This window comes from Lucilia cuprina, chromosome 3 (assembly GCF_022045245.1).
Source record: "Lucilia cuprina isolate Lc7/37 chromosome 3, ASM2204524v1, whole genome shotgun sequence".
Classification (NCBI taxonomy): Eukaryota; Metazoa; Arthropoda; class Insecta; order Diptera; family Calliphoridae; genus Lucilia; species Lucilia cuprina.
In genome coordinates this window covers 48,682,291-48,699,257 of record NC_060951.1, presented here as the reverse complement: position 1 = coordinate 48,699,257, position 16,967 = coordinate 48,682,291, and the positions used below count along the sequence as shown (strand labels likewise).

The 16,967-nt window shown below is 27.1% G+C and overlaps 1 long non-coding RNA gene across 1 annotated transcript in view; it reads right to left on the bottom strand.

The window, feature by feature from the left end:
* LOC124418878 overlaps positions 1–16,967 on the bottom strand; it is a 668,817-nt gene that overhangs the window by 256,971 nt on the left and 394,879 nt on the right. Inside the window, exon 6 of the long non-coding RNA XR_006940276.1 lies at positions 3,067–3,145. This is a non-coding gene — a long non-coding RNA (uncharacterized LOC124418878). The remainder of the gene's footprint in view (positions 1–3,066; positions 3,146–16,967) is intronic.

The following is a 16,967-nucleotide window of genomic DNA, read 5'->3' as shown; positions in this document are numbered from 1 at the left end:
ACATAAGTTTGTGTATGTTTGTGTTCATTTAAGCTTTGTTTTGGTTATTGTTTAATAACTTTTACTAGTTTCTTTAAAAAATAAATAAATTTTATATTAAAAAGTTGCAGTACAAGAGTTTATGTATCGATAATTTGTTGTAAGCACGCTTAAAATAATAATAAAAATAACACTTTAATTTAAACTTTAGGGGGATTTTAGATAGGGTACAAGGGGCACATATGTCATTCCATGAAAACCAAGTAATCGATTTTATCACATTATCAAATTTTGTTTCGATTATCTATCATCCCTAAAAGTTTGAAAAATTAACTTAACATATGATGGAAGGCAGACGTGTTTTATTGTTTTTCAATGGGCTGTGAAGATAATTCAATGTGTGTATTTCTTGTTCCATTTTTTTAGTTTTTGTGATAGAAAAATATATTGGTTGGTAGTATAATATCAATAATAGTGAACCTTAAATATATGTGATAAAATTTGTTTAAAATAAAAAAGTAATTATTTCTTTAATATTTTTGGGTAAGTTATGTAAAAAAATATCTCTTGTTTAATGAACTTTATGTGATAAATTAAAGTATTAAACAGCAAAACATGTTTTTATTTTTGTTATTTTTTATGTCATTTTCCTAATGACAAATTTACCCCATCCCCTTGGCGTATTTAATCCATGTATGGGGCGGTATCGACGTTTTTGGTCAATGTTTAAAAAATATGTACATTAATATGAATTAGGAAAGTTCGAAGGGAATAAAACTAAAGACAACATATCTAAGTATCCGAACAAAGAAAAAATTAAATTTATTAAAGTGGCGTATGGTCCCCCTTCTAACCTGCTAAAAGAATATAGGGTAAATAAGAGATATTACTTTGAAAAGTAAATCAAGCAATAATAGAAATGTTTGACACTAAGGAAATAGAGGCCATTATCTAATATGTTTATCCAGAAGTGCGGAATGAATCAATTTTATTATTTTGAGAACAGAAATTTATTTTCTCAAAAGACCAGATATCTTAGACATCCAGATCTATATATATGTACAATTATACAATATTTTTCGAGAAGTTTCCAAAATCAGTAAAATCTTTTTAATTCAAAACAAAAAAAAAAAGTATTAAAAAATGAAAGAAATTAAAAAATATATAAAATATGTAATATTTTTTTAATATTTAAAATAAAAAGAAAATTAATTCAATGAAAATAATTCATTAATATTTTAAGACGAGAAATTGGGTAAGTTTAGTTATACTGCAATAACATGATTATGATGATTATTTAAAATATATTCAAACTCATTAATCCAATTTGAGTTAAATTTTACAAATTCGCTGATTAATAAGTATGCCATTTGAAACTTGAATTTTAAGTGAATAATTTGGTACCTTTTTCTAAAGTGTACTTTTTATGGATATGAAAAGTATTGGCAGAATTAAATAAAAAATACATTCCTGACCATTTAGTACATCCAATGAGAAGTAAATGAGCGAAGGATGATACAAAACCGTATCGCTTAAAATTATTAAACATCCGAGCAAAAAATATGATATTTTTTGGTAATGGTCAGTAGTTTTTTCATATATTACTTGGTAGTATGTGTTCATTATCTACCACATTATTTTATTTAGCTGAACATGTTCAGCGGCTGGCGTAAGAAACATAGAGAACAACTGAATGCCATGATTACTTTCTAGCTTACTTGGTAATGAAAGTTTTTGCTGAGATCATAATCATTATAAATATTCTTCTATCTCCGGCCTAAAGTTAGAAAATTATTTCGAAAAATGTTTTTATTTTTCAATACTAAAAAATAAACCTTATGCAATATTATTAATAATTTCAAGGATTTTGTTGACATACTAAACATAAATTCACCTATACAACTTTCATTTTCCATAATAATTGGAGTTAAAAAACCAAACTATAAAATTGGCAAATCATAAAGTGTTTTTTTCAATAACACTGTTATTAAAATAATACCCTCCCCAATTATGTGTTGCGGCAAATGAACAAAAAAAATTTTTTTATGATACAAAATATCAACTCTACAACCTGCTTATTTCGCCAAAGTAGTAACAAAAAAAAGATTAATTATGAATTTTAATTTCTTATCAAAACACACCTGAGGTACGTATGTATATTTGTATTTTTACGAGTATGTGTAGTGCCTTATCTTGTAGCTTTTGTAATAAACATCTTAAGGACATGCAAAAAGAACAGAACGGTTTCCTTTGTTGGCTTGAAGATAACAATGCAACATTATATGAAGTTAACAGTATTTGTAAGGAATTGATTCTTGAGAGTAGTAAGCTCGTAGAGAAAATAATTTCTACTACATTAAAAAAAGTTGAAAAGTCCGAATTTTAAAAGAACATGAATTAAAGTTTTTCTCAAACCAAGTACATTGCCAAAAGTGATCTCCAAATATAATAAACATTATCAGTTTGACACAATTTTAAATGTGTATTTGATTTGAGATAAAAATATATTTGATTTAAGAATTTAAAATATGGAATTAATCCCAAAATGCACTTGATTTGAGAACTGTTCGTACTTGATATCATGAATCATTATATATATATTAAATATTTGTCCAAAAATTGCAAAACAAATCTTAACGAAAAAAGAACTATACTAAGCAAAAAAGGACTTACAAAGAAGCGAAAAAGAAGTCGAATTTACTCCATGTAAGTAATGAAAAAGATCTGAAAAAGAGTAATTTTTACACATGCTTGTCTTATGAGGGATGTTTTTTTTATTCGAAATTCATTACATCTGAAGTTATTCTCAGGAAGTCATTTTTATCTTCTTGTGATATTGTAAAAACAATATCACAAGAAGAAATAAAATTTTTACTACTAACTGTACTTAAAATTATTCCAAAGCATGATATGTTTTAGCTATTTGGCATCATTTATAATTAAATGTTTTCCCTCCTACAAAGTCAACCAAAGATGATAATAACTTTTGTCCTTTTTGTTTAAAATAAAATATTGATCTCATAAAGGATAATAAAGTATAATTTATAAACAAACAATTATTAATGAAACAAAAATTCATTAACTTACCATTTTCTTATCATAGATATTGGCATTTTCGCTGGAACCTGTGTTGAATTTTTAAAAAAAATTCCAAGATAAAAATTAACTAAAATGAAACAGAAAAAGAAGAAAAAAATGATTTTAGCAGACAAGAAGTAAAGTTCTCAGTTGTTAATGGCCGGCAACAATATGTCAATATAATTAATATTTAATTTTATTTTAATACTTTAAGTTATGAACAAAAATGCAATATTGAGAATATAAATAGTTTCTGTTCTTTATAAAACTGATAAAATAACATTGTAATTCCAAGAAGGATAACTACATATACAGTAAGAAACATTCTAGAGGCATAAAATAAATTATAATGTAGATGTAACTGTAAGATCTGTGGTTAAATTAATCACGTAGAAAATTGCTACATCAAAATGGGTGTCACAAAACAGGCGATTTTTGTCGCCGACGACATGTTTTACTTAAAAAGCTAGAACAAAAAAGGTTTCAAGGATTTTTGAAAAAATTTTAATATGGCAATTAAGCACAAATTAATGCTTTGAACCTAGAAAATTTTTTTTAAGTTATTGAAGAAGTGTTTTTGGTATGTGTTATTATTTTGTAGGAAAAAAAATCTATAATTTATTAATTATTTTTTAATAGGAATTACAAAAAAAAAAAGGAAACTTCGTCACTTAATTATGGCAATATATAAGTGCTTTTATATAAAAATGTCGAAAAATGAGCATGTATTTTTTCACTACAATTAATGTAATTATAGTGAACTTAGGAATTGCATCCCGATTCATGACTTTTACCAGGAAACAGTAAGTACTATAGGATATTGGTTTCGAACTCAACTCAATTCAGAGTGGTTTCAAAAGCACAACAAGTATAGTTTTCCTTACACCAAATACAAAATACTTCATTCAAATACAAATCCGTTAAGTACAAAAAATTGAATTTCATAATTTTTTGGATCAAAATAATTTAATCTGAAATATAAAATTGATTTGAGATAAAGACAAGATTGATTTAAGTACGTAAAATATTAATTTAATGCCAAAATAGTCTTGATTTGAGTTCGATTTGTACTAGCAATTTTAAAAGTTGAAATCCGAGACCGTATGTCGGAGTGCTTTACGTGAACACTTGCCTTGACGGCCTTATTTCACGGTGGTCTTTTTCAACCACTGGGTAGACTTGACAACGGTCTACCATTGCCCCTAAATCCATCAATGAAGAACTCAGGTGGCAATTTTTGTACATGGATTTGGCCGGTCAATGTAAAAGCGATTTGCTGAAGTACTCGAGCTATCTAATCTCTGACCACAACCAATACATGGATCCCGAAGGAACCTCAACAAACTGACCAGCCAGGACATAGTCCTGCGGGCAACTGGCCACCCATATTACCAGATTATGTGGTGCCCTGGTTCGACCTCTTTTTTAATCTATACAAGGACTAAGCCAGGCAGTAGACTGTTATACCAATTTATAGTCCCGGCCAGACTAGGGATGTTGGTAACACCTCTGTTCCCCGAGATTGCAATAACACCAAGGTGGAGGTTTCACTAAGGTAACATGCCCCCGGGGGAAAGAAACCCGAGACTAAGTTTCTCCAATGTTCTGGTCTCAGAATTTCTCCATCATGATTTCTAGATTCGTGTCAGGGAAAATTGAAGACAACAGTTTTTACCCATATCTTAAATACTACAATAGTGTGAAGGCACACATACTAAATCAATATTGTTGTTTCACATTCAGGAACAATCCGTCTACTTTAAAAGACTTAACTTTTTTATAAATTTTGGACCGATTCATTAATTCATAGACTACAGTAAAAACCAAACCCATGAATATGTCTTCCGTCCATCAAATTCAACCAAATTTATGTTTTAAGTTAAATAGTTGTTCGGTTTATGACAAGTATATATCAAATAAATTCACAATATCTTCTGAATACAGCGGATAGGGTTACCCACACTAAATATTAATAAAACATAATACTTTCATATAAATTATTATATACATTTATTGAGTTCAATAATTGATTTAAAACTTCCAATACCAAAAGTTAAAAAAAATTGATATGATTACAAAAACTTACGCAACATAGTTTTTACAGTTCTCTATATTGACTCGTACCAACTCTTATGATTTAAAACTTATATGTTGAACACTTATTTATTTTATTTCTCATTATATTTTTAATGTTTTTTTAGCAAAAAAAATGTAAACATATTTTGCAACTATCCACGCGTTCAGCTGCCAATCATAACAGAAAATGTAGTAATTTAATGTTTTTGTAGTGACATTATACGAGTAATGCCGCCCTTATAAAAGCAGTTCCGCGATCCTCTAGTTAAACGTAGATACATTTATTTTTACCAGTTTGTTTTTTTCCTTTTCAACATTTAACTTAAACGAAATGAGTCTTGTTAAAAAACAATTTTAAAGTAAGTCAGAAAAAAAACAAAAACAAAACTAAAATATCTTACAACCATAACGAACACATGCAAATTGGGCATGACTTGACGAACTTATTTATTATATGAAATTCCTTGCTTTTAATGCTTGGATGGATGGATGACAAAGAATACTTGTTGCATATATCACAACTAAAATTTATAACTGCGGTTTTTTGTGGCCCTTTAATAATAACTAAACAGAAAATACGCTTAAAAAACTAAACAATAATTCTTAAGAATATTCATTTTAATAATAGCTACAAAGTTGCCACCTCGTTGTCCTTTAATTATAAAAATAGAGAGTTAATTATAGTCTGTTGCCAAAACAATAAATTTGTTTGTGGCAACTAGAATGAAATGGACTTAAAGCTGCAAGCTACAATTTTCGAAAAAATAATTTTATATAGAATTTTCAAAACTGTTGTTTCATTCAATAGAAAATTAAAAAAAAAAAAATATTTTTAATAAAAAAAAATATTAAAAAAATTTTAAACAATTCTCTTCATAAAATCTCTTCTAATAGAAAATTTTTCGAAAAATAAAACTTTTTATAAAAAACTTATTTGTATATAATGTTTTCGAAAAATATTAATGGTAAATATTTTTAAAAAAATTTTTCAAAAATTAAATTTTTTAAAAGAAAATTTTCTTAAATATTTTCAAAAAAAAATATTTAAAAAATTATTTTTTATTATTGGAAGTTATTTAATTTCTTTTGTATATGCAATTTTTGAAAATTTTCTTTTTTATATACAATTTTTGAAAAATTTACTTTTTTAAGAAAATTTTCAAAAAATTGTAATTTTGTCTAAAATTTTTTTAAAACCCTCTTTTTTATAGAAACATTTAAAAAAACTTTTTATGAAAAGCTTATTTGTATAGAAAATTTTTGAAAATTGGTGTGAAGATATTTTCAAAAATTTATTTTTTAAATGAATGTTTTATAGAACATTTTCGAAAAAATATATATGTTAAAGAAATTCTTTTCTTTTTTATTATGAGAAATTTTTTAATATCTTTTTTATATAAAATTTTTGAAAAATTTACTTTTTAAAGAAAATTTTGAAAAAATTATAATTTTATCTAGAATTGTTTTAAAACTCTCTCTTTTATAGAAATATTTAAAAAAATATCATCATAGAAAATTATTGAAAAAATTCTTTATATAAAAAAATTTTTGAAAAAAAATCTTTTCCTAGAAAATATCACACAGTTTGTCGCTACAATTGTGTTTCTCGCAAATTATGCACTTTTAATGCCAAGTTATTTCTTAAATATATATTTAAATAAATCAAGTGTAAATTCGATAATAATTGACAAGAAACGAAAATTACATACCATAATAATAATAACGATTCTTATATTAACCTTGAAATTTTATATATCTGGAAAAAAAATGTTATTGAAAACCTTCAGTAAATAATAACATTTCTGCTGTCATATTTTTTGTCGGCATTTATCACTTAAAAAAAACAATTCATAAATGTTTGTTTCAAATATTTACAGGTACAATTAATCTTAAAGAATAATTGTTATTTCTTTAGATTTTTGTCAAATCATATTTTAAAATCAAACCATTTCATACAAGTTGCAACCCTACAATCACTCTGTCTTGAGCAAAATCAACTCTTTTTTTCCACAGAAATTTTAAGCAAAAATTATAAAATACACTTAGTAAAAGTACTGTGGAGATCAATGCGACAATCAGTTTTTTATCATTCGAAGATTTTATGACATTTTTGTCATAAATCATAATAACAAGCGTAAAGTAAGGTTTTTTTTAGGAAATTTTATTTTAAAAATCGTAAGGTAAGACAATATTCTTATGAATTACTAAACAGTAGCTACATACATGTCAGTCATCAAACAAGAAGTTAAACAATGAATTTTTCTTAAAATATTTCTTGACAGTTTTAAAGCGTCAATGTTCAGTTGTTTTGACCAAAAATGACGCCTCTATTAAATTGATGTTTATTGTGATGTTTATTTGAAAAAAAAATCATTTAGTATTTTTGGTTGCTGTGTGTTGAAAAGTGTTTTTTTTTGTTTGCCTAATTTATGTCTTTCTTGAAGTTATATTTCGTTGTATTTTGTAATAAATATATTTGGATTTTTGAGGTGAGAATTCTGAAAATGATACATCAATCAAAGTTTAAATGAAACTTAATATGGATTTTAAAGGCAATTCAAACAAAATTACAACTTTTTATACACAACACCACTTTAGCGGGGTTTAGGTTTGTGCTGATGTTTATAACGCACAGTGATATTGGTCCTATGGCCACCATAAGGTATACCAGCTGGCTTATAATAATTTTTTTAGTCGATTTAGATATTAAATTTAACATTCTTTTGTGCCACGCACGAAGCCTAAAACTAGTCGTGATTGGCTAGGGATATGCGGATTCTACATGTAAAGAAATATATAGGGTAGAAGGGGGACCATACACCACATTTTTTGAGATGGCCTAAAATTAAAACCACAATACATTTTCTTAATTATTTTTTTGGTTAGGATTCTTAGATATGTTTGGCTTTATTTTCCTTAGTTATATTAATAAGTTTTCTGCATCATCACAGAGTTTTCTTGTATATGATGATGTGCCCCAGGGACAGTGCTGGGGGTCAATTTAAATTTTTTCAGGTATTAAATTATGTTGACATTATATCACAAAAACAAAAAATACACATGCTGCCTCCCATTATATGTAAAATTAATCTTTCTTAATCGATAAACGAAAACAAAATTTACTAAAATCGATTACTCGATTTTTAAGTTATTCGGTATTGACGAATGTGCCCCTATGTCCAATGATGCCCCATTTCATCTAAACCTCTAATTTAAAAAAAATCCTTTTAGCGGTTTAGATGAAATTGACTTCGACCATCTGTCGGACAAATTTAAAACTTTACAGGAACAGTTCTCACAATGCCTGAAACGTATATTTGAAGTTTCGTCCTGTCTAGTGCCATAGTTCCTGTGTTTATCGATTACGAACAAACATTATTTATATCGAAGATATAATTCGTGAAAAATATGTTCTATTTCTTTTCTTTTTTTTATTAATTCCAAAAGAACGATTTTTTTTTAATTTTGTATAAATTTATAAAAAATTATTAACTGATAGAGAAGATTTATCGATTTATTCTAATTGTTTAATTTTACGTTTTTAGAAAATTTCTATAAATTACTAGAATAATTGCATTGTGATACACAAGTGAAGGGGTTCTCATATACCAATTCCAGCAAAAGATGTAAAAAATTTGATTATAAATTTTGGATTTCTTTTTTTGCATTAAAAGACAACACTTGTATTCTTAAAATAAAATATCAGATTTGAAAATCGGTTGAATACTACCGAACTAAAGTTTAAATTTCAAAAATAATTAAAATTTCAAAAAAAAATTAAAAGTTTATTCGTTACTCTATGGACTCTAACAAAATGGAATTAGTATACGAGAACCCCTGCATTTTTTTTTTGGTGTATCACTATTATTATTCACAAAAATTTTAACATTTTATAAATTTTTTTATAAATTCGAAATTGATCGAAATATTTTTAAAAATCATTTTTTTTTTTTGAATTTTTAGAAATTTTAAATTCAGAATTAATTAAAAATTTTTAGTAAAATCAACATTTGTAAAAAAAAATTATAACAAGAGAAATAATATAATAAAAAATTAAAATTAATTATTAGAAGAATTTTTGAAATTTTTCTATATAGAGAATTTTCTTTAAATCTACAATTTAGCTAAATTGAAAATAACCTGTGAACAATTATTTAAAACAACAATTTTCTTTAAATTATAAATTTTTTTTTTGATATTTCTGATATTTTTGATATTATATTCTCTATAGCTTTGACTCAAATGCAATTATTCTATTATTTACTTTCTTTGGCAAACACATTAATTTCCTGCTAATTTATTCCCTTTTGCCTGCTTTATATATAGGGGAAAGAACAAACTCCCTGGGAACTTTTTTATTCAGAACAGACCTGACTTTGTTTCAATTTAAACAAAACCAAATTTTAATTAAGAAAATTAAAAAAAAAAAACAGCATCATTTTATTACCTTAATAAAACAGGATTATACCAACAAAAAAGTCATTACCTTACAAAAGCAAAAAAACCAACAAACAAAATAACTTAACGAGTAATTTTGTTCATTATTGGCCTCAAAATAAAGTGGAGCTAAGCTTACAAGAAAAAGTATAAATAACCCAGATATGACTAAAAAGTTGAACAAAAAAATGGATAAATAAATTTATTTGTTTATTTAAGACAACTTTAAGAAATTTCAAAAATTACAAAATGTGTTCATTAAAAGCCGAAGAGAAATTTCATTTTTAAAAGTTACCGAAAAAAATGGTATCAATATTTAGGAAATTATTAAAGGCGGCAAAAGAAAGATCTAAATAAAGGAAACAATTATTAATAAAACCAGACAATTATTTGATAAAAATGTTGTAAAAATTACTTTTGCGAAAAGTGAAGTTGTAAAATTACTTAAAAATAAAGTAAAAGTAAATACATAGTTAAAATGTTAAAAAAAATTTCCAGAAAATATGTATGGTATATATTTCTTGGTCGAGTTTTTTTTTAAGGAAGTATGAAGGTGCTACAGATGTTAAATTTGTTTCTTAAAGGATTACATGAAATGTCATAAATTTATTTGCATTCATTACATTCTTAACACAACAAGCGTTAAATGACTTCTCAATGGGTGGCTTCCTTACACTCTACATACATAGTTGTATTCAACTATTTACAATACAAATTCAATACGGTTACGTGGCCTTTAACCATGGCAAAAATTTAACACTTGAATATTTCTATGCATTTTGCATTGAAAATATTTTGTATAACTCTAACCAGCTTGAGTTCAGTTTGATGAAAAAAAAGTAGGAAAACTGCTGTTAGTTTAACACTAAAGGTTTCAAAAACCTAACTTGTTTTATACGAATGACTTTTAAATGAAATTCAAATTTTTATTGAATGAGGTCAGCAGGATTTTTTATGTACATTTTCCTTAAGCCTGCTGTGTATGTCAAGGTATTTTGAAATATTTGTTTTAAGGACACTTGTAGTGTTTCTTACAGGAAAATCCCTCTATATATCAGATCATATTTTGGGACATTTATTTAAACTCTGAAAAGTAGTTGAACAATTAGTAGATTTTTATTGACTTTAAAGAACTGTTAACGACATATTGCCTCCTAAAGTTAACACCTAAAGATTTTTGTAAGACTTACAGTAGAAATTGTTAAAAATTAACACCAAGTGGGGAACCTTTATAAAAATTTTTGTGTTCCGATGAAAAATCTTTTACTGGCCTTGACCATTTTTGAACGAATATAAAAGTGATCAAGGTTGCTAATAATTCAATTAATTTGGAATATATATTCTTCAATAGACATGCTATTTCCTGTACCTTGTTGTATTTGGGTTCATGAAGTGCTACAAACAGGTTTTACTAAATCTAAAGTTGAAAGAAGAATCAAGCTAACTCACCCAACTTGATACTTTTGTTAAAATTTATAATTGGAATCATTAGAACAAGGAAACCCATAAACATCCAAGTCAAAACACAAGTATCCAGTCAGAAGACTGGATCCGAATATTCCCGAGGCAACTTTAAGAAAATAACTTAACAACAAGGTTGGCAACCATTATCTCTTTAACGCTAAAATACCAAACGAAAAAAGAGACGAAAAGTTTACAGAAAAAAATCCAAAGAAGCGAAAAAGAAGTAGAATTTACTACGTAGAAGTACTGATAAAGACCTGAAGAAGTCATGATTTTAACACAAGCTTTTCATAGGAGTACTTGCTAACATTTATTGCTCATCCCGAGCAATAAATGTTAGCAAGTACTGATAAAGACCTGAAGAAGTCATGATTTTAACACAAGCTTTTCATAGGAGGGATGTTTTTATTTGATTCCAAATTCACTACACCTGAAGTCATTCTCAGGAAGTAATTTTTATGTTATGTTTTAGAAGTTATTAGGAAGTGAAATTGTGGTATTATAAAATACAACTAATTTTACTTAAATAATATTAATTAACATAAATGATTCACTTAGTGCTACTTTTGAAGTGGTGATAAATGTTATTCTTTTGGAAGTGTTTAATTTTATTTTTGCTGGCTCTTCTCATTAAGAGTAAGTTCAAAGTTTTAAACAGGACACAGAGGACTGGCACAATACGTTGGATTTACCAGAAATAATATCCTTTAAGAAGGCGCGTGAAGAAAATGAACAGAAAAAAATTTTTGATGGCACATTAAAAATATTTTCTGTGAATATAAACAGACCCTATCACGTGATGAATCCGTTCGCGCTAATCATTTTGATCGAGGGGCGCAAAAGTTATAAAGGTGTTCATTTAAATAATATTTGAAAAAAAATACACAATAAGAAATTTTGTTTTAGTAATTTTTTAACTTGTTGCGAATTAGTAAAATTTAAGAAAGAAACTGTTAATATCTAAATTCTACGAGCTTTTTAGCTTACAAGGACATTTTAAATAAATTTTTTAAGAAACAAAAATATAATAAAATATTTTGATTTAAAAAAATTCGCATTATCGATCGACAGGATGACATTGAACGTTAAGACTCTTTATAATGCATTTCTTACAACAAAAGCCGACTTTATGAGGTGTTAAACTTTAGGAGGCTATTTCTCATTAGTTAATCTTTTAAAATATACTAATGACTTGTCTAAATTTTATTATTTTACTACTTTAAGCAAATAAAAAATCTATGTGTTTCTCTGAAACTATTAAGTCTCTACTTTTTTGCAATACTTATTCCGCCTTAGTATATTTAATAAAATCTCATGACAGCATGATTTCTTTAAATCCTGCTGACAGCAAGTCATTCAATAAATATTTGAATTTCATTTTAAAATAATTTGCTATTAATGTCAAGGCAATATTTTTCAACTAACAGCACGTTTTCCTAATGATAAATAACAATAACTTATAGTAAAATACAACAACAAAAATAACAACTCAAGTGTTAGAAATTTTTCTATGGTCAATGACCATGTAACCTTAAATAAATTTTCTTTTAACAAACAAAATGCAAACAATATTAAATGCCCGCGGTGAGGTGATTTTATGCCTGTTTAGTTGAAACAATGCAAAAGATATTTCGTGATGTCCTTTGAATACAAAGATTTTAACATCTGGTTGTAGAGTTTTTTTAATTGTTTAAAAAAAATTATTTCTTAAATACTGCAAAAAATATTTAATAAATAACTAAAATAAATTAAAAGTATTTATTGACATTTTGTTAATTATTAAAATGTTCTTTAAACAACTTAATTTTTCCGGTATTTTAAATCCAATTTGTTTTTTGGCTTTAATTTATTTTCCCTTATAAATATTTTCCTTTTTTGCATACATATTTAATTAGATTTGTTTTTTTATTTTAATTTAGGAAAAAAAATCTTTATGATATTCATTAAAAAATTGTGTTTGACGAAGAGTTTTGTACTTAAAAACCAATTTATTTTTATGTGCTAATTATGCAAAAGAAATATTGGGGACAAATGGATTTTTGTACCCTATAGTAGGGCATGTTTTCCTTTTATTGTGGTTTAACTTATATCTAAATGAAACTTGCATTCAATTATAGTTTTAGATTTGGAGGTTAACTTCGTGAATGTATTTTCATTATTGTGGTGCAAAATGGTTTAAAGTTAAGGTAAGGTTAAGTAAAAATCATGATAGACCCGGTTCACACTAGAAAATTTTTTTGGGAATCTTTTGATTTTTGTGTGTGAGTGAAAGAAATATCAAACATCTCTTTCTCTCAAACACAAAATCAAAAGTTTCTCAACAAAAGTTTCCTAGTGTGAACCGGGTCATAGTTAACAAACCGTAAGTCTTAGGAAATAAAAGAGAACCGAAAAAGTCCTATACTGTGCTACAGTCCAAGCTCTTTCCTAAACATATATACCTCATTATATATCCGACAGGTTCTGCAAGTGTTTACCAGATCAATTTTTTGACGCAAAGTCAGATTTGCACCGATTTTCCTGAAATTTTTACAGTATCAACCTATATTACGAAATGAGCTAAAAAATGAAGAATACTAAACAACTTTGACATCTACTTATATAAACATTATAAGAAAAAAGGGTCGGGTTAGCATTAGTGGGCGTGGTATTTCTCATTTTAGTCAAATATTGAAATTCTTATAAATAGGAAAATATAACAGCTAAAGAAAATGGGCGACTGAATTTGATGATACAGTCACCAATGACATCAGATTGCAAGCCATGGTTATATAACAATGAGGCAATGTTATCCAATACAAAAATAACGCTTTGCTTTATTTTGTTTTAAAGTCAGAAAGCGGTGACATGGATGAAAAGCAGCTTTTATCGTTATCGGAATCCCGGACGATAACGGTTGCGAGTGGTAACTCTTTTAGGCTAAGAGTTATCGTGAAGAAACATTCTATCAACGTAATGATTTGGTGTAAACACTTTCACTTCAAGCTGAATTTCGGGCACAAAAAATCTCTATATAGTTTTTTGATTTTGAATGAATAACTTTTTGAAATCGGATTACTCTTTAGGATGTTTGTAGTTCAACTAACAGTTTTATTATTCTAAGAGGTATTGTGGAATTCTCTCACCCATCGATGAAACACAAGCAAGATTTAAAGCTTTTGTTTCATTGAGCTCCCTAACCTTTAAAGCTATTACAATCGCCATTTCGCTGCCGACTACTCCCGAAAGGCCTGGTACTTATATGATGTAAACCTTACCTCTGAGAGAGTATTCAGTTAAAGCTTTCTTACAATCCAATACAGTCTTAGATTTAATTCTATCATCTCTGTCTGGAAGCTTGTATTTTCAGTATAGAACCACAGGCCCACTTTATCCCCACATTGCGAGCCATCCGTGTAACAACGGATTGCTACTGGTATCTACTCTAGTTTTCCGCTTGACCTAGACATTCTATGTGGGATCAGCGTTTCAAAGTTTCCCACATATTCTGTTTCTGGTACGCGATGATTGTGTATAAGCTTTGAATATCTACAGTATACTTTGATGACGTGTCCTATAACCTCTTTTGGCCAGTTCGCCTAAAGTAAAGAGATATTCGGCTTTAGCGCCGATTTTCTGTACAAAGCAGTCCACCAGATAACCGAAGCATAAGCTAGTTTAAATTTTCGAAACAAATAAAGTTATATTAAAATGAAGTTATATTAAAATGAAGTTATATTAAAATGAAGTTATATTAATCATCCCGAGCATTAAATGTTAGCAAGTCAGTTCGGAAGCCGATTGTACTAATAATACATTGCATTTTCTATACATATAGATTTATTTCGAAATTATAAACAAACCTTTGTATTAAGCTTAAACTACCACTATCATTCTGCACCATTTCCACACACTACAATATTTAGTTAGAGAAAACTGCTTTGCAATTAAGAAAATCACAAAAAAAAAACGAATATTTCCACTATATAAACATTTTAACAAAATTACAAATAATGATTTTATTTCACGCCTCCGGGTAATTTTTTAAATGCAAATATCATTTAAAAAACATAAAGATTCTTTAAGAAATAAAAAAATCAACTCTCAATCTCAGTGAATGTAAGCACTTGATGCTGCAACCCCGAATTATATGAAAAATACCTGTCATAAAAAAGGGAAACAACAACATTGTATAAAAATATTTCATTGATTTATGCTAATTTCTTCTCCCCTTTTTAACCAGTTACTGCACTATTGTTTAATGTTTACGTTTTGCTGTTGTTTCAGTGTCAGAATGCTGAGCTTTGCAACTTTGACAAGTTTGGTGTTAAATTCTACACTTGACCATCTCCAAACAAGTGTGTTTTGCTGGCTGTCAGTTTGTATGTAGAAAGCGTGTAAAAACTTCATTTATTAACATCATCGAACACAATTAACATGCAAGTGTGACCCATAATATTATCAAGTTTTTCTCTTCTACTCCTTTTTTGAGTTGCAAATCCTTTTAAAAGGAACAAAACACTTGTTTCATTGACTGTTTCTTTTTTTTTTGTAATTTTTGTTATTATTAAGATGAAATTTGTTTCTGCTTTATGTTCCATGTACTCTTTATTGTAGTCTTTATGCTTTATTTGTTTATCGAAAAAAGTAAGAAATTATTCAATTTGTTTATGGTCCTTAGAATAATGTGTTTTTCGTTTATGTTGGAGGTTTAATGTTGTATGTTGAATGGGAGGATTTGCCTGCGTGCGGTGTTTGAGAGTTTTTGAATGCTTTTAACATGTAAATTGGGGCGCTATATGGCTTAAGGACATAATAATTGTTAAAAAATGATTTGTGTTAAGGTACATGCAAATAAATATGAAAGAAAATACATTTTGTTAATTTACTTTGAGAAGAGGACAAAAGAACATCAACGGTAATTTGTAATGATGACTGATGTGGGCAAACTGAGAAAAAATGGTTTAAGCTAAGAAATTAATTTAAATTAATGGGTAAATTTTTTCTTCCTTCAATTGAATATTTGTTCTATGGATATCAAGATTTCCATTGACTCCCAATTTTAAATTGTTGTACACGCAGAGAAAAAACATAATTCGACATGGTTACTATATTGTTATCAAAAACATATAATTGTTATTTTAATTCTATTTAAACAATATTGTTGTTACTGTAATCATTTTCATGGCAATTATAAATTTGAGTATGATTCACTGAAAAATATTTTTTCAATAACTAAGTAATGGTAACGAGTAAAACATATTATGTTACTAAATAATAATTTTCATTTGGTTTATAACATTATATGTATAAGTATTTCAATTTGTATAGAATAATCTAGTTATGTTTTTGGGAATCAAATCGAAATTTGTAAATCGGTTTGAGTAATGTAGAAACTGTAATTGTACTGATTCAGTTATCAATTGGATCATAATATAGTCATGTATAACAAACAATATTATGGTAAATAAAAATATTATGATAAAATTTTTTACCTGATTTTAATCATAATATGATATTTTAAAATTGTTATAATAACCATAATATATTTAGACTACAACCATAATTTTAACCATAATATGTTTCTCTTAGAACATGGTTACTAGAACCATGTTTTTTCTCTGCGTGTAGAAAGAAATCGGGGACTGTTGTATGGGGGAGCATATTAGTATGAATATAAATATTTATGAAGTGGAAGTATTAAATATAGTGGGTGTGGCATATTCCTTTCATATGAATAAGATATTAAAGTTAGTTAATCTTGGTTGTCCCATTTTGTACAAGTAACTTTAATATTAATGTAAATAATTAAACTTAAATAGGGGGCGCGGTTGCATATAAAAACCTTTCAAATACATTTAAAATAGTTTTCTTTAAAAAATCAACCTTTAGGCTTTGTTGATATTAGAAATAAATAGTTTTGGGGGTGTCAAAGTTTGGCATTTTCTAAGACG